The sequence below is a fragment of the Zeugodacus cucurbitae genome, chromosome 3 (assembly GCF_028554725.1).
Source record: "Zeugodacus cucurbitae isolate PBARC_wt_2022May chromosome 3, idZeuCucr1.2, whole genome shotgun sequence".
NCBI lineage: Eukaryota > Metazoa > Arthropoda > Insecta > Diptera > Tephritidae > Zeugodacus > Zeugodacus cucurbitae.
Window position 1 is genome coordinate 8,142,672 of NC_071668.1, and position 27,287 is coordinate 8,169,958.

General features: G+C 37.2%; 1 protein-coding gene across 1 annotated transcript in view; it reads right to left on the reverse strand.

The window, feature by feature from the left end:
- The window catches only part of LOC105215289 (fez family zinc finger protein erm), a 66,976-nt gene extending 40,842 nt beyond the window's left edge, over positions 1 to 26,134 (reverse strand). The window contains exon 1 of the mRNA XM_029042267.2: positions 24,248 to 26,134. The gene's annotated coding sequence lies outside the window, so the exon portion shown is untranslated. The remainder of the gene's footprint in view (positions 1 to 24,247) is intronic.
- Positions 26,135 to 27,287: the final 1,153 nt, after the last annotated feature.

A 27,287-nucleotide genomic window follows, 5' to 3' on the forward strand; every position in this document is an offset into this window, starting at 1 on the left:
ACCAACAACAACAACATGGGCAATGACAAAAATCGAGCACCGTAAACATTAACAAAAAAAGCATAAAAAACAATTTAAAAAGTCTACTAAACGCACTGAAGAGGTGTAGAACACGAAAAATAACAACAACCATATCAAATGCAATGTTGTTGTCTGTCTATATGTTTGTGTGTTTTGTTGTGATTGTTTGTTAACGAAAAGATTAAACATATACTACTAGCGGTAGTAGCGCTGTGTACGCTCACGCATTTTTGTCTGATTGAGATTTGCCTAGCACACGCTGCTAGAAAAGAGAAACAACACTGATTTGTTTGTATATAGAAAAAAACACTGCTTAATTTATATATATATGTTACTGAAGGTATGTGTGTTTGTGTGTATGTGTATATGTTTATATGATTAATTTTGTTAATTATCTATAACAGGTATTCTCTACAGGGAAACAACATTTACTAAATTGAACGTGTCTCAGAGAATGTCGTTTGTAATACTAAATATGTACATTAGGATGTTCATTAAAAACCTAGAAGAACATTTTCGTTATTATCAGTTCATCAATTGGTACCACATTATGGACTCATATATCACATAAGCCATTTAAACCCGTTTACAAAGTATAAAAATATGCTCCACATTGATCAAATTTTAGATTTCATTACAAAGCAACACATTTTTGTACAAAACCATATACAGTGGAACTTCCATAACTCGAACTTTTGAACTGGCAATAGAGGTCAAAGTTCATACAAATTTCCTTCCACAAAAAGAATTTTTCGACCAGAGCATAATAAAAAATTTAAAATTTTACTATCGAGGCAGAATTTTAAAAGAGTCGCTCTATTTCGTATGGAGGAGTCAAAAAATATGATATTACACTTATGGTTTTCATAAATCATGTAACCAAGAGGGAGTAACAGACGACCAGAGCCAAACAAGAGCAAACTGAAAGAAACAAAATTACAGAAAACATGTTTTAACGGATGTTTGTATGTACAACTTTATGCGAAATAAATTAATAAAACTGTATGGAAATCTATATTTTACCGCTTTTTGAAAAATTATATATTTTATTGAAAATTCTATAACTCGAAGTCTCTAATCTAATCTCTAATCTCTCTAACTCGAATTTTTTTTTGTGGATTATGGTGATTCGAGTTCCACCGTGGTATATATATACTTGATTTAACTATTTTCAATTATTAATACAATTTAATACTGACACTAATATCGATTTAGAGGTTAGAGTTTAAAACATGTGTTATACATTTTTAAACCATTTAAGGACCACCTTAATGCGTATATAAATAAAAATTGTAATTAAAGTAACTAGTGACTAACGTGTCTAGTTATGGACTAGTCATTTTTGAAAAAAAAAATTTTTCTTCGTCTTTCAAGAAAGTATGTCAGTTTTAGATCCAATACGATCCCTTAACCTTCAAGCGGGCGCGCCATCTTTTGTAACAAAAGCGGTCGCGCGTAGTCTTTTCGACGCCTCAATTGAAATGCGAGATTTAAAGTGGATTAAGTTGTGGAATTCATTTTTTTTTATTAGTTTTAGTTATTATGTAATCATGAAATAATATTTTACAGGAATAGTATTCTTTTTTGTCATTTTAATTGAGGGAAAAACATAAAAAGTAATATAATTCATTGAATGCAAAGTAAATTCATTAATCTTAACACAAAACCAAACAAATTTTTTTCAAAATTTGGGGAAAACATAAAAATGCATAGAATACATTGAAAAGAATGTAAATACATTAATATCTTATTAGAAAGTTAGAATAGTTCAATAGTTAGATTCATCAGATTCATCGGTCACAAAACACTCATTGCAAATAAATACCGTATGGTCTCGACCAGTAGCATCACTATACACATCCTCCAAGTTTTCATGAGACATTCGTAAGGTTCCAGCAATATATAATAATCCGAACAGGGCCCGAATCTCAACATAATCGGTAGTTTTACAATTTCGAACTCTGGAGTATGCGCTTTCTTTTTTCTGTATAAATTCGTTAGTATATTTTACTACTGTCGTTATAATTTTATCGCATATGAACAAATCCCATGCTTTTATAGATGTTTTTACGCCCATGCCTTTTCCAAGAACACCAGCCTCTTGAGTCAGAATATTATGGGGTGGATACCTGACTCTATCACTATTTGATTTTTTCCATTTTGTAACATTATCACGCGCCATGAAGTATGCAGCTCTATCAGCCAAAGGAATGTTTTCCTCTTCCGAGTTACTTTCTTCGTTTGAATGTTCCATTTCTTCATCAGATTCCACATCTAGTCTACATTCAGATATTTCTGATTCCTCATTACATTCCACATCAGATAAGTGGTCAGAGACTTCTGATCCTTCATCACTTAAAGTTTCATCATCTTCCTTTAGGAGAAATTTCATTATTTCACTTTCACTTATTCTTGTTTTAGCCATTTTTACCAATAACTGCAACACTTTATTATATCAGGAAATGTGCACAGAGAGTCGCGCGTAAACTAAAAGACGTCAGGCGCGCGTAGTCTTTTCGACGACGAGAGGCAACTGAAGTAAATGCTCGCTATAAACAGTCGACAAGCGTTAAAAAGAGACGGAAATAGTGCATTCGATTGGAAATGAACTAACCTCAAGCTACTAGAACTACCAAATATCTGGGATTATATACACAAAAATTATAATATTTTTTTCACCATGGGCGGTCGAAAAGACTACGCGCGACTTCTTGAAGGTTAAAGTAATATACAAATATTTTCTATACCAAATGTGACAGAATCAGAAATATTTGTCAAGAAATACAGCCTTGAATGTCTATTCCCAACCTCCGAGTTCATTTTCTAATTAAACAAATTTGTTATAAATAAGAATAATCTCTATTGGAGGGGAACAAAGACTTCCGTTGTATATGTGGTATGTTCATAAAATAACGGGAATTGTAAAATTTTAATTTCACGGGTTTACAGAATCGAATTGACTATATATATATATATTTTTAAAAACGAAGATTCCTATTATTTTTTGAACACACCTCGTAATGTGGAGAACTGATGTTTTAAGATATTAGTGTCGTTCACTATGTAATTTCATTTGATGACAGCAGCAGATCTTATTAAATCTTTTCGCAGCCAACTTCATACCCGCTTTACCGTTATATATGTATTTGAATAGCTATACATATCCAGCTATTCAAATACAGAGATTATAAGATTGTAAGATTATTTTGTAAAGAAGTTTGTTAAATTTTTTGGAATATTTTTAGTTTGCCCTATCGAAAATGGAAGATCGATCGGCATATTTTACTGTTTTACTATCAAAAGCGTAAAAATGTAGTTCAAGCAAAGCCAAAATTATGTGATGTTTATGGAGAAGACGTCTTGGCCGGACGTTAATTGGTTTGCAAAATTTCGTTTCAGCAATCTTGAAAGGATTCTTGAAGCTAATGTGGATAAAATATAGTCGTTGGTCGAAGCAAATCGTTGAATAACAACTCGAGAGATTGCTGAAAATCCAACTCAAACGAAGGCCGATAGTCACCAAAAGAAGTTATATTGTCTCTTTAGTAGGATTTCAAAGGAATTGTTTATTTTGAACGATTAATTCTGACATGTCAGGCATTTAAATAGAAGAGGTCAGAATTGATCAATAGAAAAGGTAAAAAGAAGTGTTTTTAATTTGCACTAAACGAAGTTACTTAGTAAACGACCCTTTGCAGGAAGTTGAAAGAGTGTACCTTTGTCAGACAAGATACACCCGGTCGCACAGGGGTCTCGAGCCGCTGGAATCCATATCAACATAATATTAAAAACTTTGAGATATATCTCAAGCGTTCTCAACCAATTGTGGCTTACACGTACATATACCATCGACAACAATATTTAATTGCCACCTAGCTAACAGAGTAGAAGGTTTTGTTTCCTAAATTTAATAACCGTGCAGAATCTAATACGGTGATCCATTTGCTCAAAACTTAGTTAAATGGACAATTTTATTTCCAAAATACTTCGATTCGATTCGATTCATACGGATTCCATATAAAAAAATGCGTTCATTCCTCCTTAGAGGAAATTAATATGGTAATGAAGATACTATGGGTCTTGATATAGACGCACTAGCTCCCGAAAAGTGTTTGTAAATTGAACTACAATTTCTTGAATGTACAGAATTGTACCGCAACCTCTACTAATCACCACAGACCCTTATTTTGGCTTCGACAACCTCAAAAGTAATGAAAAGCGTTGAAATTTTATTTCCGAATAAATTCCTAAATAAATCACGAAGTAAATCGACGAATCGAAGGTGAGAAAACGCCTACGAAATTTCGAGTGACAGGTGAAAGGGTAAAGTGCAACGCGGTCAGTTGAACAAATTGAGACATTTAAATGGATTTATGCGCACAACGCACACCAACATATGCCTATCTGAGTATGGTGTGTGTTTTTAAGCCCCGAAGCGCGCGTCTAACCAGCCCGCTGTTGCTGTCTTCATTGTTACCAAACAATTTGATTAATTTACACGCCAAACGAAACAACACCACACAGCGAAAGGACAATGCGGCGACACTCGAAGGAGCTAACAAATCCAAATAAATGGTGCACGACGATTGCACAATTGCAACGAGTCACGTAAGCTTCGTCTCGTACTTTACTTAAATTCACCACTACCAAGTCTCCCTCCCGGACTGAGAAGTTGTGTATAAATAAATTTAAAATTCACTGAATTTCTATGTTGGCTCGTTAAATACTAAGTGGCTAGCAACCCCCTAAAGAAAGGAGAAAAAGACGTAGAAAAAGGCGTCAGACTGTTGAAATAAATGCTCGCAGCGCATTTGGATTTCCTTAAAAGCGCATGTAGCGATCGTTGCAGGCGATAATTTCGGCTGAGAATAAATGGAAATCAGCAGCGAATTGAACACTTGAAAAATTGCATTAAACCCGTCGTGGAGTGGCAGACAGTACAAAATATAGCTGGCATTGTTGTTGTAATGTATATAATACATTTACTTACATATATGATTACAAATACGGACTGCTAATCGCACCGTCTACATTCGCGCTTTGTATCCCACCTAACATGCCCCAGCGGCACGGTGCTGCAGCGTACCAGTTACCAAGCTCTTCGCGTGTTTTTGATTTCGGCGGGAGATAAGCTCAAATCGCGCCGACCTGCGGTATCAGGGGTGTTGTGCGGTATTGTATTGTAGCTAAGCAGTTTCGGTTACTTAATATCTAGTTAATGTAGTGTAGTTTGTAGTGGATTCGTTAGAGCGGGGGTTTTACATTTTTGTTCAATAGAGGGAAATTTAATTTTACTAAAAACTTAAGAGGAAAACTATTTTCGCAAATACTAATGGTAATACTTGTTGCGGCCAGGGAAGTATATGCTGTTCAAGAAAACGTCTATGTCATGTCAAATAGTGAAGTATATACTCATATATAATGACTAAAATGCTCAAAAGCGAAAGATGAACTTCATATTCCGAGCACCGAATGAATCAATCCAATATAAGTACCCCCCATCATAAATGGTCCACGAGTTGTAGTGGATAAACTTTCAGACTATCTACAATCAGAACCTGAACCGATGCCTGTTCCAGTAGTTGGCGCTCTCCATTAGATTCCTTCCATGTCATGAAAAAAATCGTAGTAAAATCGATGCCAGACGTCTTGAGAATAACTCCGTCGATTTAAAACTATAGATTCTTTAATTTATTCGAAAACATTAGGAGTTAAACAGGTTCTGAGAATCATGGCCAATGTCCAGAAATTTTCGTAGCAAGGTACATTTTGTTCTGCTACTCTGTTTCCATGGTTTTCGTTTCAATGTTAGATTTGAGGAGACCTGCCAGACTCACGAACTTCGGTAGAGTCGATTTTGAAACTTTTAAGATTTTGTTTTTTTGTCGATCTCGGACTTTCGATAGATTCAATTGTTTAACTTTTAGATATTAAATATTACTTTTTTATTGACTTTTTTTGACTGAATCCCCCGCTGAACGTATATAGATAGCCTTACTTGCGTAGCGGAGACTATGCGCAAGCGGACCCAACACTCGTGGGTACAACATATGAATTCGGATATAACAGAAACGCCAGAGGAGTCGTTTATAACGAGCTTTAGATGGGATATGTCGAAGACAGTAGCAAAGCTTGGTCTAGAGGAAAAGGCCAGCACTAGTACTGAAGGTGCAGCTAAACCTAAATCTAAGAAACCAAAGACAACATCGGATGCCGGAACCAAGCTAGTAAGCAGAACAGAGATGTAGTTGCTGGAAGTGCTTTAGCCAAAGAATGGCCTTTGCTGAAGGTCGAAGACACGAAAAAAGCTATTTTAGTTAAAGCATTAGAAGCTGGAGTTTAAGCTAAGATTCGATAGATCGTTTAATTTACTAAACTATTTCAATGTCAGACAAGTTGTTCGAAAATATAATTGAGTTAATATGGGTGTTCCAGATCCATAGGATTAGGCTTAAAACTGCCAACTAATCTAACTTAACACACCAAACTGTATTAGTTCCCAGTATACAAACGGTCCTAGGTACAATGAAGAAGGAAAAGTTCTCTCTCGAATAAATTATTTTTAGTAAAAGTCTCGACAAGAAGACTTGGTTTCGCTCAGTTCGAAATCATTTTAAGTGTCATTACTGTTAATGATTTTTATGTTCTCACGAGCAATACTAGATATTCAATAGTGGTCTATTTGAGAACTTTTAGTGAAATAGGTCAACCTAAATTTGGTTAACCAATGGCTCCTTTTTCTAAAAGAAACATTTATTCTAATTTTACAGTCGATTAACTTCGTAAATACAATACAGTTACATACACACAAATACACATAATTGCTTAATGCCCTGCCTCCACTAATCAAACGCAAATATGCACAAATTAATTTACGTTCACATGCACATACTCGTACATATGTAAGTATGTATTTAATAATTTCAAAATTCCATACCGAATTTCTCCAGCACACAAAACAATTTCGCCAAACAAAGCATAATGTTTCCGCAAGCAATTTATGCAATCCACACATATGGACCAATACAGCCGAGGAGTGCTCAGCAATAGCATAGGAGTGTGTACAAGCATTTGCAACAAATGTTGCAAGTCTATTTGTCTCAAGTAAATAAGCAAATTATCTAACAAGCAACCGCCACATACTACCCTCATCCACATTTCGAAAATCATCTGAAGTCTATCAAGAGTTCACAACTCGGCAATGAAGCCATTTAAGGCGGAAAAAAGTGGGTGAATCACCGACAAGCAAAGCACAAATACAAATAAATCTATTATACCTAATAGACAAATAGAAGAGATAGTTGAGTTGTATGAGTTGGTGCAAGCAGCCCGTGTAGTGTGGAGTGCAAAAGATCAGAGCAGCTGCCAAGTGTGGTTTTGGAAATGCATTCAGGCATTATTATGATTTCAGGCATTATATGTTTGTATGTTTGGTTCCTGCTGCCTATTAAAACGTTTACACATTGGTAAATAATCGTTTCGGCTAATACTGTTTGCTCCTGTTGACTGTGTCTATGATAAGACAGACATTGTGCATATTGAATCTTGATTGTATTCTTGGTTGCATGCAGCTCGCTAAAGGTAATGACACTCTCTGAAAGGTACATGATTGCAATAATTGTTCTTTGATTACTTAATAAGTAGAGTTTCCATTGCGGGAATCGTCATGGAGGCACTATTTGTCGAATAAATCTCAAAGGAATCTTCTCAATGCTCAATACTCTCACCCAGGCCGTTTTTTGATGATTGTGAATATATTTTACATAGAGTACCACAAACCACTTCTAGCTTGCTGACAGAAAACGTTTGAACTGTATTTGAGTTCTATCGTAAGATTCTGGTTTTCCAAAAGCAATTTTACTATTGATACCGTAGTAGCTGTGATAACTAAATCTAGAGATTTTTTGTTTTTATTCTGGAATAATCAACACTTTATTTTTAGATTCTAGTATGAGCCGAGATATCTATCATCGTCATCTACATCATCTATCAAGCAATTCTCCAAAAAAGATTCGACCAAAGATCATGAATTCTTCAAAAAGTGTTTACGCATTAGGTTTTTAAACATATTTACTACAATTTGGTAGACTATATCCCGTTCTGTGTCTAGGAAATTAATTCTTATTCTTACATCGAAGAAATCAAAATATCAGTGTGTTGGATATTTGAACCAGATATCGAACAAAAAGACCTCAGTGCTTATGGTAAATTTTTTTTCGAAAATATTGGGAAATCTCTCAGATGATCTATAGATATTCAAGGGAGATCGGTTTCTTATAACAGTGTGCCTTTGTGCCTAAAATGGGCAAAATCAGGTCAATATTTGTTCCAGTCCCCATATACCTGATTATACGGATTTTGAAACTTCCTGTGGACTTTATACCGTAAACATCGGTTAACATGTAAGATATGTTAGGGAAATTAAGTGAATAGAAAATATTGAATGCAATGTAGCTTGGTGGCAAAAATGGTTGAAATCGATCTATGAATAATGCCGGCTTCCGTATACGATTTATAATGGTTTCCGTTATTCTAGTGAACTTTTAATATGAATATACGACTTATGTATTAGTATTATCTTAATAACATTAAATAAATGTAGGATAGCCCTTCAAATAAACGCACTTGGTTCAACTTGATAATTAACACACACTTTATTTAAAGTACATAAATGTTAAATGTTAAATGTTCATGTATAAACTGAATATGTGAAGTCCGTCCGTCTGACCGTCCTATATGTACGATGACTGTTTAACGACTGTGTTCTTGTCCTGTTTGTTAAGTTGGTCGTGCCCTAACAGTGCTGCCTATTGTCATAGGTCAGTGTTGCCCTTTTGTAAGTGAGGTGAGTGTGCGTACGTATTAATAGGTGTGTCCACTACGTGTTGTCCTGTCACCGCTTCCCACAATCGGCCATCCTGCACTTTCATTCGACCCGAATGAAGGATCAAATTTTTTCATGAATTCCGCGACGGTAGTAGTGCGTCCGGGTCCTTCGTGATCTCCAACTTTCGCAACTTCGTATCTGCCATGTTTCAGCTGCTTAATGATCTTGTACGGTCCAAGATATTTTGGCTTCAGCTTCAGCCCAGATCCATACTGTGTACGTTTGATTGCTACCAGTTCGTTAATTTTGTACTCAACTTCAGCTTTACGACGAACATTGTGGGTCTTGCGATTTTCTTCTTGTAAACGAACTATGTTCTCTTTCGCTTGAAGACGGCTTTTCTCACGCTCTGAGTCGATTTGCTCTGTTGCGAAGTTTTCTAAAAGCTCTTCCAGATTCGGCATTTCAGCCACTCGCATTTCTAATCCAGTTAATATCTTGAACGGCGATATTTTTGTACTACGCGGTGGAGTGTTGTTTATAGTCTGTTGTACGCGTTCTACATGTTTGTACCACTCACCAGGACTTTCGTGGCATAATTTCGATATCATAGGTATCACGATTTTGTGTATTCGCTCAACCTGTCCGTTCCCCCTTGGAACACCCGTGGCAATTGTTAGATGCTGAATACCTTCTTTCACACAGTACTCTTTGAAAAGAGTTGACGTAAATGCGGAGCCTCTGTCGCTGATTATGCGCTTTGGATTTCCAAATACCGACGACTGCTTCCTAAGTCTGTCAACTACTGCCTTTGCTCCCGTGTTTTTTGTTGGATAAAGCCAAACAAATTTGGAAAATGCGTCGACAACCACAAGTAAATAATTATACGATTTCTTCGACATTTCCATAGGTCCAACGTGGTCGACGTGGTATGTACCTAAAGGACAGTCCTCCTTGTTAATTGGATTAAGCCAGCCTTCCTTTTTCCCTATTTTATTTTCGTTTACCAAACATTCGATACAGCTTTCTACTACGCGAGATGCTTTCGCTTTCAACTGTGGAATATAATACGTTTTCTCCACTATATCTTGTGTTTTCTTACTGGAGAAATGACCTTGTTTATGTGCAATCCTTATCACTTCCTCCTCCATGAGTGAAGGTACTACTATCAACTCTTTGATGGGGTCCTTGTGTAATATGCCGTATTTCATATAGTAATCCTCGTATTCGTCCTTTTCTAAAACCTTCCGCACAGCTCTAACCCAATTGTCCTCTTCTTGAGCTTGCTTTAACCGGTGTCGCAATGAATCTTCCATGAGTAGACAGGAAACTCTGCTCAACGCGTCTACATGCCTCATTTTAGTGCCACTCCGATGCTGTATTTCGTAATCAAAATCTTGTAAATACATCGCCCAGCGCGAAACTCTTAAGGGCACGTCTCGTTTCTTCATCGTCATGGCGAACGCATTACAATCGGTTACTATTCGGAATTTAATACCTATCAGATATACACGCCATTTCTTGAGTGCTTCGATGATGGCTAAGACTTCGAGTTCGTACGAATGGTAAAACTCCTCACACGGTTTCGTCTTCCGACTCATATACTGGACTGGATGAAAGTTCTGATCATCTCTATTCCTCTGCAATAGTACTGCCCCATATCCGAATTTCGATGCGTCTGTATGCACCTCGGTTACTGCTTGCGGATCGTATAACGTTAAAACTGGCGCATTTATTAGTGCCGCTTTTAGTTGCTGGAATGCTGTTAGTTGCTCATCACCTAGTTCATATCGTACATCTTGTTTCAACATTTCTGACAATGGTCTCGCAATTGTTGCGTAACTTTCGATGAATCGCCTAAAGTACGAGGTTAGTCCAAGGAATCGTTGCATAGCTTTTTTATCACGTGGCAGCGGGAACTGTTTGATGGCGTTCGTCTTCGCCTCGGATGGTTTTATGCAACTATTCTTGATGACATAACCCAGGAACTCAACTTTCCTCACCAGAAACTGACACTTGCTCCAATTGATTCGCAATCCACTAGCTGCAGCTGTCTTCAGCACAACTTCCAAGTTCTTGATGCCCTCGAATTCGTCTTTGGAAGGTATTATAAGGTCATCCATGTACGCAATCACAATCCCATCTTTTATCAAATCTCTGAATACGGCTAGAATGAATCTCGCAAACACTGCTGGTGAATTACAAATTCCAAATGGTACATACAAAAACTCATACTGTCCGGTACCCGTAACAAATGACGTATATTTTGTGGATTCGGCGCTTACGGGCACGTGAAAAAATCCATTTACCAAATCAAGTGTCGTATATATCTGGGCACCTTGCAAACACTCGACTACTTCATCCATCAATGGCATCGGGAAATTGTCCCTTAGTATTTTCGCATTCAACCTCCTATAATCGCAACATATCCTCTTTTCACCGTTCTTTTTAGGTACCAGAACAATTGGTGATGCATATTCCGATGTACTGGGTTTAATGACCCCTTCTTCCAACCATCGTCCAACTTGTTCATCGACCCAAATCCTATCTACGTAGGATACTCGCCTCGGCCTCTCGTATACCGGCTCTTCGTCTTTCATTACAATTTTCATCTCGACAGGCGACTTCACGTTCTTCGCTGGTCGATACTCGGTTATCAACTTATCTATCATCACCGCATGTGTGTGACTGAGATGCTGCAGATCGATATGTGATGCCACACTCATATCAGACGCCAAAAAAATGTCTCCAAACTCGCCAATCAATTCATCAATCCGATTCTCATCTTGTGCCATACTGTTCCCCTTCACAGCGCATACATCGGCACTTCCGTATAATGACGTTGATGCCTCGCCACGCTTCATACTATCAGCTCCTTGGGCTCGCTTATTAGTTGTTGACTCTGCAACTAAGCGCTCCCTTACGCTTACACTGTACTTTTCCATTGTTCCACTCGACCCTCGTCCATGTTTGCGAAGTCCACTATCTTCTTCCACGTGCTTCTCTGACTCAGATTCTCCTCCGTACCTCTTGATGGCACCATTGCTGTGTCCACGCAGTTCGTTGACTGCTCTCACGTACTCTCCAGTATCACCATTCTCGGGTATGTCGTGCCTTCTATCGCACATCACGTGTTCCTTCAAAACGCCCTTCGACAACTTACTGTGTCCACGCAGTTCTTTAACCACGTCCACGTGCCCCTTGGCACCAACTTCTTCTCCACACGCCTCAGATGAAACTTCTTCGGTACAAACACTTCTGCCGGTCTTCTGCTGCACTCCCTTTATCTGCTTCGACCCTTTCTTGCAAAATGTAACGTCTTCCTCAGTCACTATCAAATCTACTTGCTTCAGGATATCATTCCCTATCACGACATAATAACTTAAATCACGTTCATTTGCGACATGAAACTTAACATCCAAAGGTATATTGTCTATAATCATTGACATCGTAAAACTGCCCATGGTTACCAATTCGCTGTTGCCAATGCCAACTAGATACTTCTTTTCGTTACTTAATTCAACATCAAACCGTAGCATCATCAAAGCATCATTCCGAATTAGACACAAATCGGAACCAGTATCAATTAACGCAGACATCGTTTGGGGCATCCTATTAGGTGCCGTAAAAATCATATCTTTGAATAATAAATTGCTGTTCCTGCTTATCTTCCTCATTGTATTCATACCCCCTTTCGCACCCCTTTCTGGCTTGTTGACTTTGACGAAAGTTTTACATTCGGATGCTTTATGTCCTTCTCTTCCGCAACTGTAGCAGGTGAATCTGCCCTGTGGACAATCTCTAGCCATGTGTGAACTTTCCCCGCATCTAAAACACTTCCTATCTCCGGGATTGAAATTCGATGTTACTCTGTATGACGACGATGATTTGAACGGATTTGCAATTTGGAATGGAGGCTTTCCAGCGTTGATTCGTTCGTAAATTTTGATCTGCTCCTTGAGATCACCGATAGACCTTGCTTGGTATAAATTGGATTTATTTACTTTGGAATCCGGAATACCATCGACGAAGTACTCTATAAGGCTGTGGTCATCTAAGTTTATAGGTTTCCCGATTTCCATCAGACAATATAGGTATTCACGCATATCTTCGTTCTGTCGTTTACGTCGGTTCCTCAGTGTACGATGTACATCAATAGCTGATACGGTGGTACCAAACTCGCTCTTCAATGCTGATTTCAACGAACTCCAACTACAAATACCAGCTTGACCACGTACGAACATCTTTGCAGCTCCCTTCAGTAATTGCTTGGCGTAGATATATTTCTGTAGCTCACTCCACTGTACTGCTTCCGCATTATCTTCGAAGTCTTGCAGCCATTGTTCAAAATTAGGCTGTCCTGAACCGCTAAATGGAGTCATGGAATCTTCCACATCACGAAGTGTAAACATCGATCGCTCTACAATCGGTGTATTCACGCTACGTCTACTACCGGCGTCATCGGCCTCATCCTCGCTTGCATTCAGGCCGAAGTGTTCCAGCAATCTGTCCTGCAGTACGGTTTTCCGTCCACTAGCTACTAATCCCAACCTTTCCAAGTTTTCCCTAAGTCCGTCCACAGTCAATGCTAAAATCTGTTCGCGGTCCATTGTCTTACAATGCTTTTACAAATTCAATTACAAAATCAATATCAATACAAATTAAGGAAGAAGTGAAATATTATAAATTTTAAATTTTATATACGTATTAGAAATATAAAATTCCGCAAATTCTTGAAAATTTTTACAAAATGTTACAAAATATGGTTACAAAGTTTATTAAAATTATTTTGAATAATAATATTGGAATAATGTTTGTAAAATGAAAATGAAAAATTGAATTACAAAATTTATTAAATTGAATTGAATTATAATATTAGAAAAATGAATATACAATAGCCATATAGCCTTACTTTATTCGCCTCAACTGTACTTGTGAATTGTTTTACAGTTGTCCTCTTTTGGTTACCGCTACTGTAGTTCTTCACTTCTCTGCTACTATACCGCTACCAACGCTTTGCTGCTGCCTTCTCTGCTACGAACGCCTTGTTGCTGCTTCTCTGCTTTACACCGCTACGATCGCCTTGTTGCTGCCTTCTCTGCTTTACACCGCTACGAATGCCTTGTTGCTGCCCTCTCTGCTTTTACCGCTACGGACGCCGCATACGTCTGCGTTCCTGACGCTCGCCTTAATACTCTGTTTCTTTATATTCTTACCCTTTGCTGCTATGCTGCTTTACTTTATTGCTGCTTTCTGGATCTTACTTGTTGCTGACTTGATGGTCTCGTACAAAAAAAATTTACGCTGCTCATCCGCTTCTCTGCTTCTAATCACTGCATTCACCGCTACATTCCAGGCTTTTCTAATAGGCGTCCGTTATACGTCTGTATGTTTCTTAACACAGTTACTTTTGCTTTTATATTTGCAAAAGTACAGTTCTTTTCGCACGTTTTATATTTTTGATATAAAGTTAAAATTTACACATTGACGGAAACGTTTTTATTATCCAATAACTTTACGCGCACTTCACATTTGAAATATAAAAAAAATTGTCAATTTAAGAGTTTTTTTTTTTTCCCGCGGGGCTACCATCCCACTCTGACACCATATATGTAGGATAGCCCTTCAAATAAACGTACTTGGTTCAACTTGATAATTAACACACACTTTATTTAAAGTACATAAATGTTAAATGTTAAATGTTCATGTATAAACTGAATATGTGAAGTCCGTCCGTCTGACCGTCCTATATGTACGATGACTGTTTAACGACTGTGTTCTTGTCCTGTTTGTTAAGTTGGTCGTGCCCTATCAGTGCTGCCTATTGTCATAGGTCAGTGTTGCCCTTTTGTAAGTGAGGTGAGTGTGCGTACGTATTAATAGGTGTGTCCACTACGTGTTGTCCTGTCACCGCTTCCCACATAAATAACTTGCGAGAGTGTAAAATCTTCGGTTACGCCTATCCCTCCCTGCTTGTTATACGCAATATTTACGCTATCAAGCTCAAAAATAATTGGATCTGTTTCAGGTATACTCAAATCCCACTCTTATGAAATATATGTATAAAGGGGTTTTCAAATGGGACGCTACATAAGTTGACCGATAGCAGTTTGACATTTCTCTTCGGTAAGATTTGCCATTTTAAGATGAAAAGATGTACGATCCAACAACGAGTCAAAATTAATGAAATTTACTACCGAAATTAATGGCTTCGCCAATAAGCAAAATATGCGTTATTGGTTAGGCTGCCATCCACACGTACTCCAAAAAGTTAACGTATAGTGCGGTTTATGAGCCGTCGGCGTCATTGGGCCGTACTTCTTCCGTGATGGTCAAGTCTGGTACGTTACTGTAAATGGGAATCGCTACCGCTCAATGATAACCGAATATTTTTGGTCCGAATTAGATAATATGGACTTGGACAATATGTGGTTCCAACAGGACGGCGCCACAAGCCACACAGCGAATGTCACAATCGATTTATTGAAAACCAAGTTTAGTGAACGTGTTATCTCAAGAAATGCCCCAGTCAATTGGCCGCCTCGGTCGTGCGATTTGACGCCGATAGACTATGTTTGGCTACGTCATGTCTATGGTCCATGTTAACAAGCCAGTGACAATTGATGCATTTCGTACGAATACCGAACGTGAAATTGCAGTAATATCGGCCGATTTGTGCTTGAAAACCGTCGAAAATTGGTTCAGAGGCTGGACTTCTGCAATCGTGCCCGTGGTGGCCATGTAAAAAAAAATCGAGTTCCATATGTAATGGCATCGAATGTACTTTCACAGGAATAAAGAATTTCATTTGTTTTATTTACTTTGTAGCGCTCTTATTGCAAAATCTTTTATAATGCCCTAGCTATCGGCTATGCGGTAAATAGTCTTATATCTCTCAGTTAATTTGGAAGAATTATGTGAGGTGCCTTCTGATAAGTGGTTTGGAACTCGGCTATAGACAAAACAAACTCGACTCGAACGCAAATTCTATAACTCCTCGTGATGCAAACTCTAAAGAAGACGTAAGTTATTAAGTCAGCTTCTGTGTTTTAAATTAAACTCGTAACATAATTGAACATAATGAAAATACATATTCTCATAACTGCTCAATAATTAATAAGAAAGAAGTACATACATTTTAAGACTTGACTGCTTACAACAAAAGCCTTTTGATGGCAATAAAAAAGACTGGCATTTTTATGTCGAACGCAAATATTTACACAAATCGATTTTTTATTTTTAAACAAACAACACAAAACAAACACTTGATGGATGTAAAAAAGAATAAATGCGATGTATATTTGTACGAGTACATACATATGCTCACAATTGAATGTATGTAAATATTAGTATGAGAATTATGAGCCACGCCGTCAGTGGTCGACTCTTTGTAAATTCTTTTGACTGAAGGTAGAGTCTCGACTATTTTTGATTTCATGGCACAATTGCCCGCTTAGCTGTTGATATATGTATTTGAACAACTTCATAAATTTGTATGCATGTGAGTACACGAGTTCGACTGCAAGGATGTGAATCGCTGCGGCGTTGTAAATTTCAAGCGCAGCAAGTCGGTGGATGTTAAAAAATGTGGTTCAAGATTTTCGATTGTTTTGGAGAGCGTGCGAGCTGCGAATGTAGTATGTAGAATGCTGTTGGCCCGCAAAAATGGCAGCTGCAATGCCCACTCGACACTCGGCGTTTATCGCGACAGGATAGCAACAATAACAACTGTGCTTTGTAAGCGAAATATCACGGGATACTCACACGTACTCGCATACATCGGTGAATGAAGGAAAGCCCAGACGCTAGTAAAAGGAGCAAACAAACTGTGCAACTGCAATTACCAGCAATCAACAAAAGTTATGTAGCTCGAAAATCGCTTACATACATACATACATACAATTAAAAATTGTTAACACTCAAAAAACTATTTTTTTTTTGTGAAATCATAAAAGCCGTGGCTGGCCTCTTACACCCCTTCTGTTGTAAAGTATTTGCAATATTCACTATTGTTGTTGGTGTTGTTTGTTGAAAAGAGCACATACGGTGGCAACCTAATTGCGGGTTTTCATTTGAGTTGCGCTCGCTACTCTGTAATTTAAAAGGCAAGTCAATGTGCATAGCACGTCAACTGCGCAAATACTAGTTGGCATTCGAGTGCTCATTTGGGATTTTAGATTTGTGAAATCATTTTACTGTGTAATGCGATAAAATTTTAGATCTATATATGACGTAGAAACTAGATGAAATATGTCTTCTTAAGTGTTCTAAGTTCTCAAAACAACTAATTCGTTGCCTTCACTCTCCAATCCTGTTGAAGGCTCCACTATAGACCAAAGAAATAAGTATGAAGAAGGCTTTGTAAATCATAACTACCGCTTTATCTTCGATTTAATTGATGAAAAATGCATTACACAGTGATCCAACCAACGGAAGTGAAGTCGAACTGAAATCTGATCTCATAAAGAACCATATTAAGGCTATTCGAATATTCAGGAAGCATTAGGGAACCACAACACCAGAAACTTATCGTGGTTGGACCTTCGATACTGTGAAGATTTCAAGAATGACCAACCTTAACCATTCTCATCTAGCTTAAGAAACAGGATGTAAGCGTTTTTGTAAATATTAAAGGCTGAAGATTTATCTAGAGTGAGAACGTATGCTATAAATGAATACAATACTATGATATTGTCAAACATTAAAACTAATCTCGAATAGAACATTAATTCAACTTTGGACACCTTTTATTGTAACAGACCTAATATCAGAAGACGTTAGCACCTCTCATCAATAGTTGTAAGCATCATATTTCTAGAGTTTGCCTACATCACTTAGTCTTCTCAGCGCATTTATAATGGACCAACTAGGTCTTACTATCGGGAGACGTTAGCGCCTCTCAACAAACCTTGTCTGCATCGTATTGTTAGAGTTTCGTATCGTTTTACCATACAGTCGAGATAATTTCTCTAACGGTCCTACTACATTTAGTATTTTCAGCGCAGTTATAAAGGACCAATTAGGCCTAACTATCGGAAGCCGTTGTTTACCCTCATCAAAAGTTGTCAGCAACGTATTTCTAGAGTTGTTCATCGTTTTACCCTACTTTTGAGAGAATTTATTTAACAATTCTACTCGACTTATGCTTTTCAGCGCAGTTATAATGGACCAACTTGATCTAACTATCTGAAGGACTTCGTTACCCTTATGAAATGTTGTCAACACTATTTTTAAGAGTTTCTTATCGTTTTTTACTACAGTAGAGGGAATTTGGACAACGCTGCTACTTCACTTAGTCTTTTCAGCGTACTTATAATGGATCATCTAGGTCTAACCCCGTAACTTACTGCAACGTAAACCCTAAATAGACCAAATTAATACAAAATTAGGCTTATAGTCTATACTATAAGTTCTTGATATCGATGCTTCACTGTATTTGAAAAAAGGTTAGAACCGCCAGCCATTGCTATTCCATAATAGACGCATGTAATTAGTTATTGTGCGTTATTTTATTACTTTTTCTACGCTTCTACGCGGCAGTCGCCAGCCTGCGCACTTGAAAAATAAACGCGCAGCAAATATGGCATAATCGGTGCTATAACAAAAACAACAATAATACGCAACAAAGTGCGCTCTCAGGATATCAAATGAAAAAAAAAAATATATAATTATATATTTGATCAAAAACACATTTACTATATATGAGTACAGGAATATGAGGAAAATTTGACATAAGAACATACACAAACCCATGTGTATTTGCATGCATGCACCCTATATATAGTATGTATGTATTTGACCCTGCAACAGTAACAACTCCGTCCAGGGGTCCGCCCTGATGCGGGCATATCACTGGGGTGTTTGTGAAAAAAAAAATGTAACAACCCCTTCCCTTGTCTCTGCCGCACCAATGAGACACCCAGCTGTTAGTGGCTGCGGCTGCCATGGCAATGTCAGCTGTATTGCCTACATGCAGGCGACGGCTCGTGGGTCAGTCGAAATCTAGAGATTGTGTAAAATATTTCGACTCGCCGTAATTACGTAAGTGACTGGCAAAATGGTTGCCATTCTCTAATAGAGACTTTTTTCAATCTCCCTCTTTGTCTTTACTAGCGCGCTAACTGCATCTGCGCATCCCTACACCCTTTCCGCGGCCATAATATGCACATCGCTAAGCTTAAGTCACTGCCGACACCATTACATCGATACTCAGGGATTGCATTATGTGGAAGCGTAACAAAAATTAATAAAGGTTGTTGTTGTTTTTTTATTTTGCAACAATTTGTCTTCAATGTAATTCACGTTCGCCGCCTTGTGCAACTAGCGTCTCTGATGCTTATCGAGTGAAGGGTGTTGGTGTTATTTTTGTTGCAGCACGTAACTGTTTTTTTTATTCACCGTTAGTCATATAAAAAAGGCGGCAAAAGGCTACAGTCTCACTTTGATTAGCATAAATGGCGGAATTGTTGAATTTGTATACTTTGATGGACCGACGTCTAGTCAATTGACGCTGTTGCGAGTTAATTTATGAATAAATGAACATTTAATGGGAGTGCACTCATATGTGTACTCTCATATTGTAAATGTATTTCTATGTTTATGGGTACATGAGAACTTGAATAATTTCTGGGCTTAGTCTTCGAAGAGTTGTTCGGTGGATGGAAATTAATTTATGTACATTAGAGTTCAATCTTATTGCCAACTTTGTAATAACGGTTGTTGATATCATCGTAAAATAAAGAAAGTCATCACAATGAAGAGAGGAGTTAGTTGAAAGGAGAAGTTTTAACACGACTAAGATCAGATCTATCTTGGAAACTGATAAATGACTGGAAGAACTTCATATCACATTTTTGGTGTGAGCTTTTATGTTATCGGACGAATTCAACCAGGGATAGATTTTTGGAAGAAGCTATATCTTGTCTTATATAACAAAAATAATAACTATGTGGGCAGCACACTTTCCTATAAAAGGTATAGAAATCTTTCGCAAAATCTTCTGTGACAGATCCCAATATAGTTTTAATCAATTATTATTGTTATATTTGCTCCAGGAAACATTCCCCAAATATTTTTGAAAATATCTGTCCTTCGTTGGATATAAATCTGAGTCCGTTTCGTTTGCGTAGAATCGACTCTCTATTTCCTAACCTAGAAAAGGTAGGTTAATATTTCCCATTTAATATTCAAAGTCAGCAGTCAGCAAGCTTGGCAGATAGGCAGTAACACGAGATCTCGATTGTGCCTCTAGATCTATATATTAGTCTTGAAATATTTAGAGAATCTACTACTCGTGTCTGACAATTTTTGGATCTAATCTGTTGGATTATCTTAACTTTGAGTCTTCTGTTCTAATTACAAATTTTCTTCTTATTGTCCGAAGGATCAAAGATTCCAAATGAAATTCTCAAAATTAGACGATCTGCCGGTTTTCTGGTTACGCTTTTTATATCAATGAGCAGGCAAAGGTTACGAATGTTTCCGCCTGGGAGCTAAACAATACCAACGTAGGTAAACCAAATAACCCTGAATAGATATACATACATAATATGATCAAAAGTGCTCTGAAAAGGTTTATTGAAAACCATAGTTCAGTTTTTGAAATAGTGACGTCCAGAGAACAACCGCTGTCAATTCCGGATCTCTAGCATTTCTCTAGTTCTTTCTAGAGGTGAACTGAAATAACTCTTTTACATTTCACTCCGAGAGAATAAGAACTATGCTATAAATTATGTCTTATATTAGAATCTTACGAATAATATATGCTATCTAGCTCCACAAACCTACCTATTACCATTATGCCTAAGTGCTGTACGATATCATGGAGGTGGATTTCTTTATGCAAACTGATTTCGAACCACAAAACTTTAAATCTTCTGCAACACCCACAAAAACTTAAATTTTAAAGCATTCAAGAAACATGAAATCACTTTAAGTCCATTGCAAATTCAGGTTAAATGCGAAAACACACACGACAAACATACTATCAGGCGCATAAACATACATATTTAAATTTAAATCCCCCGCAAAGCAAATAAGATGATTTGAAATAAATGTAAACAAAAGACAACCGAAAATCACTTGCGTGAACAAATAAAAAATGTTGAAGTTGAGAAGCTGTGCTGTGTCAACAACAACAACAACAATGCGAAATGGTGGTAAATCTAAGTAAATAAACAATTAAAATGTCACACCGAATTTGCAGCGTCATATTGATGACGAAACAACACACACATACATTTATTTGGTCCTGCGGGCTTTCAGCCGCGAATGAGCACAGCGGAGTGCCGAACTAACACCGCCACAAATACACACACACATATGTATGTAAAATAAATTTAATACAACTATAGAAATCTGCATGTGATAGTCTTTGTGTGTGTGTGTGCAAATAGCACCCGTGTCAGCATTGAAAGCCGGCGATGAAAATCGACAAGCCAAAATGGATCACACGAAAGCGCCCAGGAGTTGGCAGACAGAATACAAAAGCGCATTACAGCATGAAGCCAACAAGACAGCAACGCCAACAACACGTTGGAAAAACGCTGACGAAATACCAAAATAGAAAAATAAAAAATACAAAATACAAAAACAAAAAATGTGTGTAAACTGCGAGACAGTTTTTGGCCTCTGGGGATTTGTGGCTGCCAACAGCCATCAACGTCATCATCATCAGCCGACGGTGTGTAAATAAAGCTGCGCGGATCACAACTCAAAGCGGAATTGAATCGTGGCAGCAGCAGCAGTTCCCAATTAAAAATTCAACCGAAATCGAAAGCAACAATGCCTGGCGAACGAACGAGCAAACACGCACTTGAAGCTGTGCAAATAGAAGACGAGCTGAGCTGTAAAGGATGGAAAAACTGCATTCGTTTGCTTGATCCCACTGTGCAAGGACATGTGTAAGCTGCCAGGAGTAGCGTTTACAACACAATGCGAGTACCGTTGTCGCCTAACTGCAGCCAGCTGATTTGACATTTGCTCTTAGAAATTCAGTGGTGTCTACCAGCTTGTGCGCTTTTCAACGTGCAACGGCAACTGCTGAACTTTGACAGCTTGTCAAGCGGTGGGTGGGCACACAAACAACCCGTCAAACAAGCGCAACTGCACGAAGAACTGTCAAACTAACTAGCAAAACTAACAAACTCGAAATGTCACTTGTTAGTGGAGGCAATAATGCTCGAAAAGCTGGTGGTAAACACGCGCAATGATTTATTTGCATTTTCCGACAAAATTCGTGAATGTATAGGAAAACGCTTGAAAATCACTGCTTTTGTGCGGGCAATGAGCTAAAGAAGGGATTGAGTGGGTGCTGCTGGCGGAAGTGGTTACTGAAAGTTCAGTAAGCTCAAAACAGTGAGATCGAGCGCAAAGAGTTTCGAAAAAAATTGTTTGTTTTGCACTTTTGATTTTTTTCATTTGTGTCAAGCGAAATTTGTATTTGTATTTATATCCTTGTTAATATTTTTTTTAAGTCCTTAGCCGAGAAGGTGTATCTCTTAAACACAGACCCCAAATTGTTTGATATTTTCATATTTGTTGTGCATTCATTGCACTTTAGAAACGTTGAATAAACATGTTTATTTACTTCAATATAATTGGATTGCAGCTTCTTTGGATCAAAAATAATACAATTAAGGAAATAATGAACTTGTTTTTATAACAGATCTTTTATTAGGGGTTCATTTCTGGACGCATGGATTTGTCGTGATAGAATATCTAACAGTGTGATCTCACTGACCGTTCGAAAATCGTATGTTCTCTTCTAATCTTCTGTCGTTTGTGAAGTAAGAACCCAAACTTCTGATGTCATCAATTTCGCATTAGTGAACTGGTATACGAGGTGTGTTCAATAAATTACGGGAATTTGAAAAATTTGAATTGTCTACATTTTTAATGTAAGTTTAGACGTGTTTTTGTGAGCTTGGCGATATTCTTCTGTTGAAAGCCTCTATATTCGTCAGACATGACTCCGTGTGACTTTTTCTTATTTCCAAAAATAAAGAGAACCTTTAAGGGCCGTCGTTTTAGAAGCATACGAGAAGTCGCTGAAAGAGCCAAAGACTATCAAAAAAATCGAGTTTGAGAAGTTGTTCAATAATGGAAGAAGATCTCGCAGACGTGCATAAAATCGAATGGGGACTATTTTGAAGGCGACTACATTAATATAGACGAATGAATAAATATTTTTTTCAAAAAACGAAAATTCCAGTAATATTCCTCGTATAATTCTAACGTTGCACTGTATACGTCTAACGTTCTAACTAAAATATAACTAACCGAACTCCGAAACTAAATTAGTGAAATATTTGTACCATGTGTGGTTTTATGACCAGCAAGTTGACTAATAATTCAGAAACGATTAAGCAAAAGATTTCTACTATAAAGTTTATTTTGGGAAAATGCATGCACAATAAGATGAGTAACAACACTTTCAAATTTAAGCTAAGATTACGCTCAAATTCAGGATTCATTAAAGTCAGTTTACTCGGTTTCATATTATTTTTTTCTAAAAATAATGGTGTGAAGACGATCAACTAAGTCTACTTTTTGTGAGCATATGTATATCATATATGTTTTTTTTTGTGTTTCAAACTGATTGAGGCTTACTGATGCATTAGGAGTTGTTTGGTATCAGAAAGGACAGTGCTCAAAACTTCCAAATTGAGATCATCCTACATATGAAGAGATCTGCCTACTAACCTAACATAAACTGATTTTGAATGAATTATTGACCAAACTTGTGTGAAAACCAACTCAATCGCAACATTGAGTTCGCCGTGACATTTCTATATTCCTAAAATGCTAATAACCGCTGTCTGAAATACACTAATTGCGTCGATTGAGGTCATATAAAGAAATTCGCTGAATAAATCTAGAGACCAAGGCTAATTTCACGTGGATAATAACACTACGGTATTCAAATAACTTTTCAGCGTGAGATTCCGTTGAGATATTTACTTTGTTATTTATGTTGTTAACATTTGAGTTTGCTAAAAATGAATATGGAATTGTATTATTTGCGAATTTACACTGCAATGTTTCGAAAATATAGAATAATACAAGTTTTCCACCGATTTCAATTATATTTCGAAAAGTAATTTCTCAGTTTAAACAAGTTGGAGATTCTGAACCTTTTTTAAACGAAAAGCAATTGATGTCGATATTTTTGTATTTTATAATATTTCAATTGATTATATTAAAAAATATAGATTTTCACAATCAAAGACCATTTCTGGACTTTTAGGTGCGAACAGTCCAAAGTTTAGGTGAAAAAGACGTTCAAATATGGATTATCTTAATTATGTAGTATATGTCAGAGTGCGGCCCCAAATATACAATATTATTGGTTATAGCATATTAAAAATCATATAAATAATAAAATTGAAAATCACATACCTGATTAGAGTGTAGTTGTTATCCTAGATGCTTAGGTGAAGGCAGCAAGACGTAGATCCAGTATTGTGCGGAAACAGCTAACAGTAGTTCGTGTTTATTATTTGTATGCTGGTAGTATTATTTTTCAATATTTTTTCACACAAAACAACAACAAATTAATTTCACTTCGCACAATGTTTTATGTATTGCAATTATTAGCAAATATTTTTTGTGCTTTTGTGTTTAGTTTTTCATTTTTAAATTAATCCATTACCGTCATTGATTTTTTTTTTGTTTATTTAGTTTTAAATATTTTTTAGTTTTCCACTTATCCACCGATTTTGCATAACTTGCATAATTATTCAACGAAATCCGTCGAAAAGCGCGCGTTAACCGAACACAACGACAGTCAATGGCGACGTCAGTTTTAAAATGCAAATGTTTGATTTATGACGGAAAGTAAATTAATGCAAAACTGTGACCAAGTTACCACAAACAACACCAACACATATTTGCATAACGGCACACATTAGCGTACATTAAATGTATTAGCTCGCCATACATGTGTACGTGTGGGTGAGGGGGGAGGGAGTCAGCCAGTAAAGTCAGATGAGCGCCGACAGGGTGTTGATAGCTAACACCATTCCCAACACTTAGATACACCAACATAAGCGAATGAATGAAAAATATCAAAGGACGACGAAGTGGCTTAGAAAAAGCCTTGAAGAGGCTCCAAACAGTACGCTGTTGATAAAAGCACACCAATACAGAGAAGCACAGTTATGTTAGCGCCCCAACATACATCTTGATTATATATATATATTGAATATATATCTGTTTGTCGATTTGTATGAACTGCCTTGCTGACTTGACGCTTAGAAATTATTGATGAGCTGACAGCTGACTGTAGACAGCGACGATGGCAATACGAGCAACCAAAAACAGCAATGGCGGCGTTAGTGGTCTATAGCTGGATGCCTAGCGGCAGCAACAACACGCGCACAAACTCTACAAAATCGCCCACACACACGCCAGTAAGATCACGCGAAGGATTACACACTGAATATTCTTAGCTTTACCGTTACAATACACCGTCGGCAAAGCGCTCACTTAAACGCGTTTCTCGGAATTTCTCTATGTCGTAATGCACACTCGCGCACCCGTACTTCGGCGACTACAGTTACATTGCTTGCAACAATAATAAAAAACAAGAACATTTCGCGAGGAGAGAGACACAATCATATCATATATAAAAGATATAGTACATGTATGTATATACATATATTTCAATGGGGTGAGCTCTCACATCATCAAAGTGTAATCCATTTCAAAGTGTAAACTCATACACCCCTATGCGCTCTCTCTTTCTGTTAGCGCTCTCAAATAGTATTTTAGGGGTGTTAGGAGGTTTTCATTTGATGCGTACACGGAAAGTGTCACTTTGTATGTTTATCTCTCGGCCTAACTGTCACAGAGCAGCCATAATGATTACTCGCCACATAACCACCATATCACTAAGAACATCATTATTACCTTTGAATGTTTGTGTAGATATACGAATATTCATCGTTATATTATATTAGCTTCTAAATTCTAGATATTGGACGAGTGCCATTTTATCTCGTTATTATTAAGGTAATTATGAGCTATATCATCATGAGCGGCATATAAAAAACTATGAAACTGAGGAGGCTAATCCTTGTACATACTTATATTGTTCAGTACCCTATAATGACTTCTAATGTTAATGCCAATTATTACCGTTATTGAGACGACCAAACCAATAATTGATCAATTAACTTTGTTCCTAGCAATTTTTTTTGTGTATAAATTCGGTATTATGTCAGCGTAATCCCGACACAGACATAAATAATGACTATAGTCAGCTTCTAGTGAGTTCCGGGAACTTTTTTTGATCTAATTTTTCTTGTTGAGCCTGAAACTAAGCATAATTTGAACTCCGTGACTCAGGTTACCAGTATCATGTCAGCGAAATTCCGAGACCGATAAAAAAGCAGACAAGAGTCGAAAACTAGGGACAGTTTGAGTAATCCGGGAACTTTTCTTGCTCTTATTTTGCTCGTTGAGCCTGGAGCTAAGCATAATTTGATCGAAGTTAACAACGTGTCTCTTTTCTTATCTCGAAACACAAACTTTTTACTCTGAAGAGCATACAATTATTTCATTAAGGTCTTAAAAACATCCCGCTGGGAGAAGTAAAGATATTTCTTTTTTTGTAACAGCAAGTTAGTGTGGTTTCGCAGATATAAAAATTACAAAATCTCTGAAAAATCGATGAGAAGTACATTCTAGGTCCAAGACCAGATTCTATCAACTAAACGATGGGAAAAACAACACTGGAATTTGAAAGAACATCAAACACCGAGAAATGCTAAGGATTGAACAATCATAGAAGTTTCCTAAATAAAATGGAACTGGGAAACACTTTTCATTTCATCTCGAACTAACCAAAAGTTACCAAGATGGGTAAGTGATTAGAAGAACGCAAGTAAACTGCCGGACAATCTAAGTCAGTTAGACAGTTGTTTAAAGCAAAACACAGTTACAAGGAGAATTTTTAATACAAAGATCTAACAACCCGGAGACTAACTTGTATGTACATATGTATATCCTTTATTGGAGGAAGCCCCAGACATTCTTTTTACAATAATTAAAGGGACTTTGAAGAAGAATATTCTCTTAGGTCCCATTGCAAAACAGCTTAATTGGAATAATGTGAATAAGAAAATACTTCAATGGGTTTCATACCTCTTGATAACAGGATGAAGGATCAGTCAGTACTAATAGTTTATGGACCTCTATTTTGTTTTGGTGACCTTCCACAAGTACAAGTAACCTCAAATACATACATATATACACATGTATATTTATAAATAATACCTCCAAAACCACGTGAAAAGCGGAGCATAACTTGTTTGCCAACATACATTTGAGTAGGATGGGTGGCAAAAAAAAACACAAAAAGCCCCTAACAACTCAAGCATCTCCAGACATTGCAGCCGCCCAGTAGCCCTGCAGAACGCAGCCGTGACAAAGTACC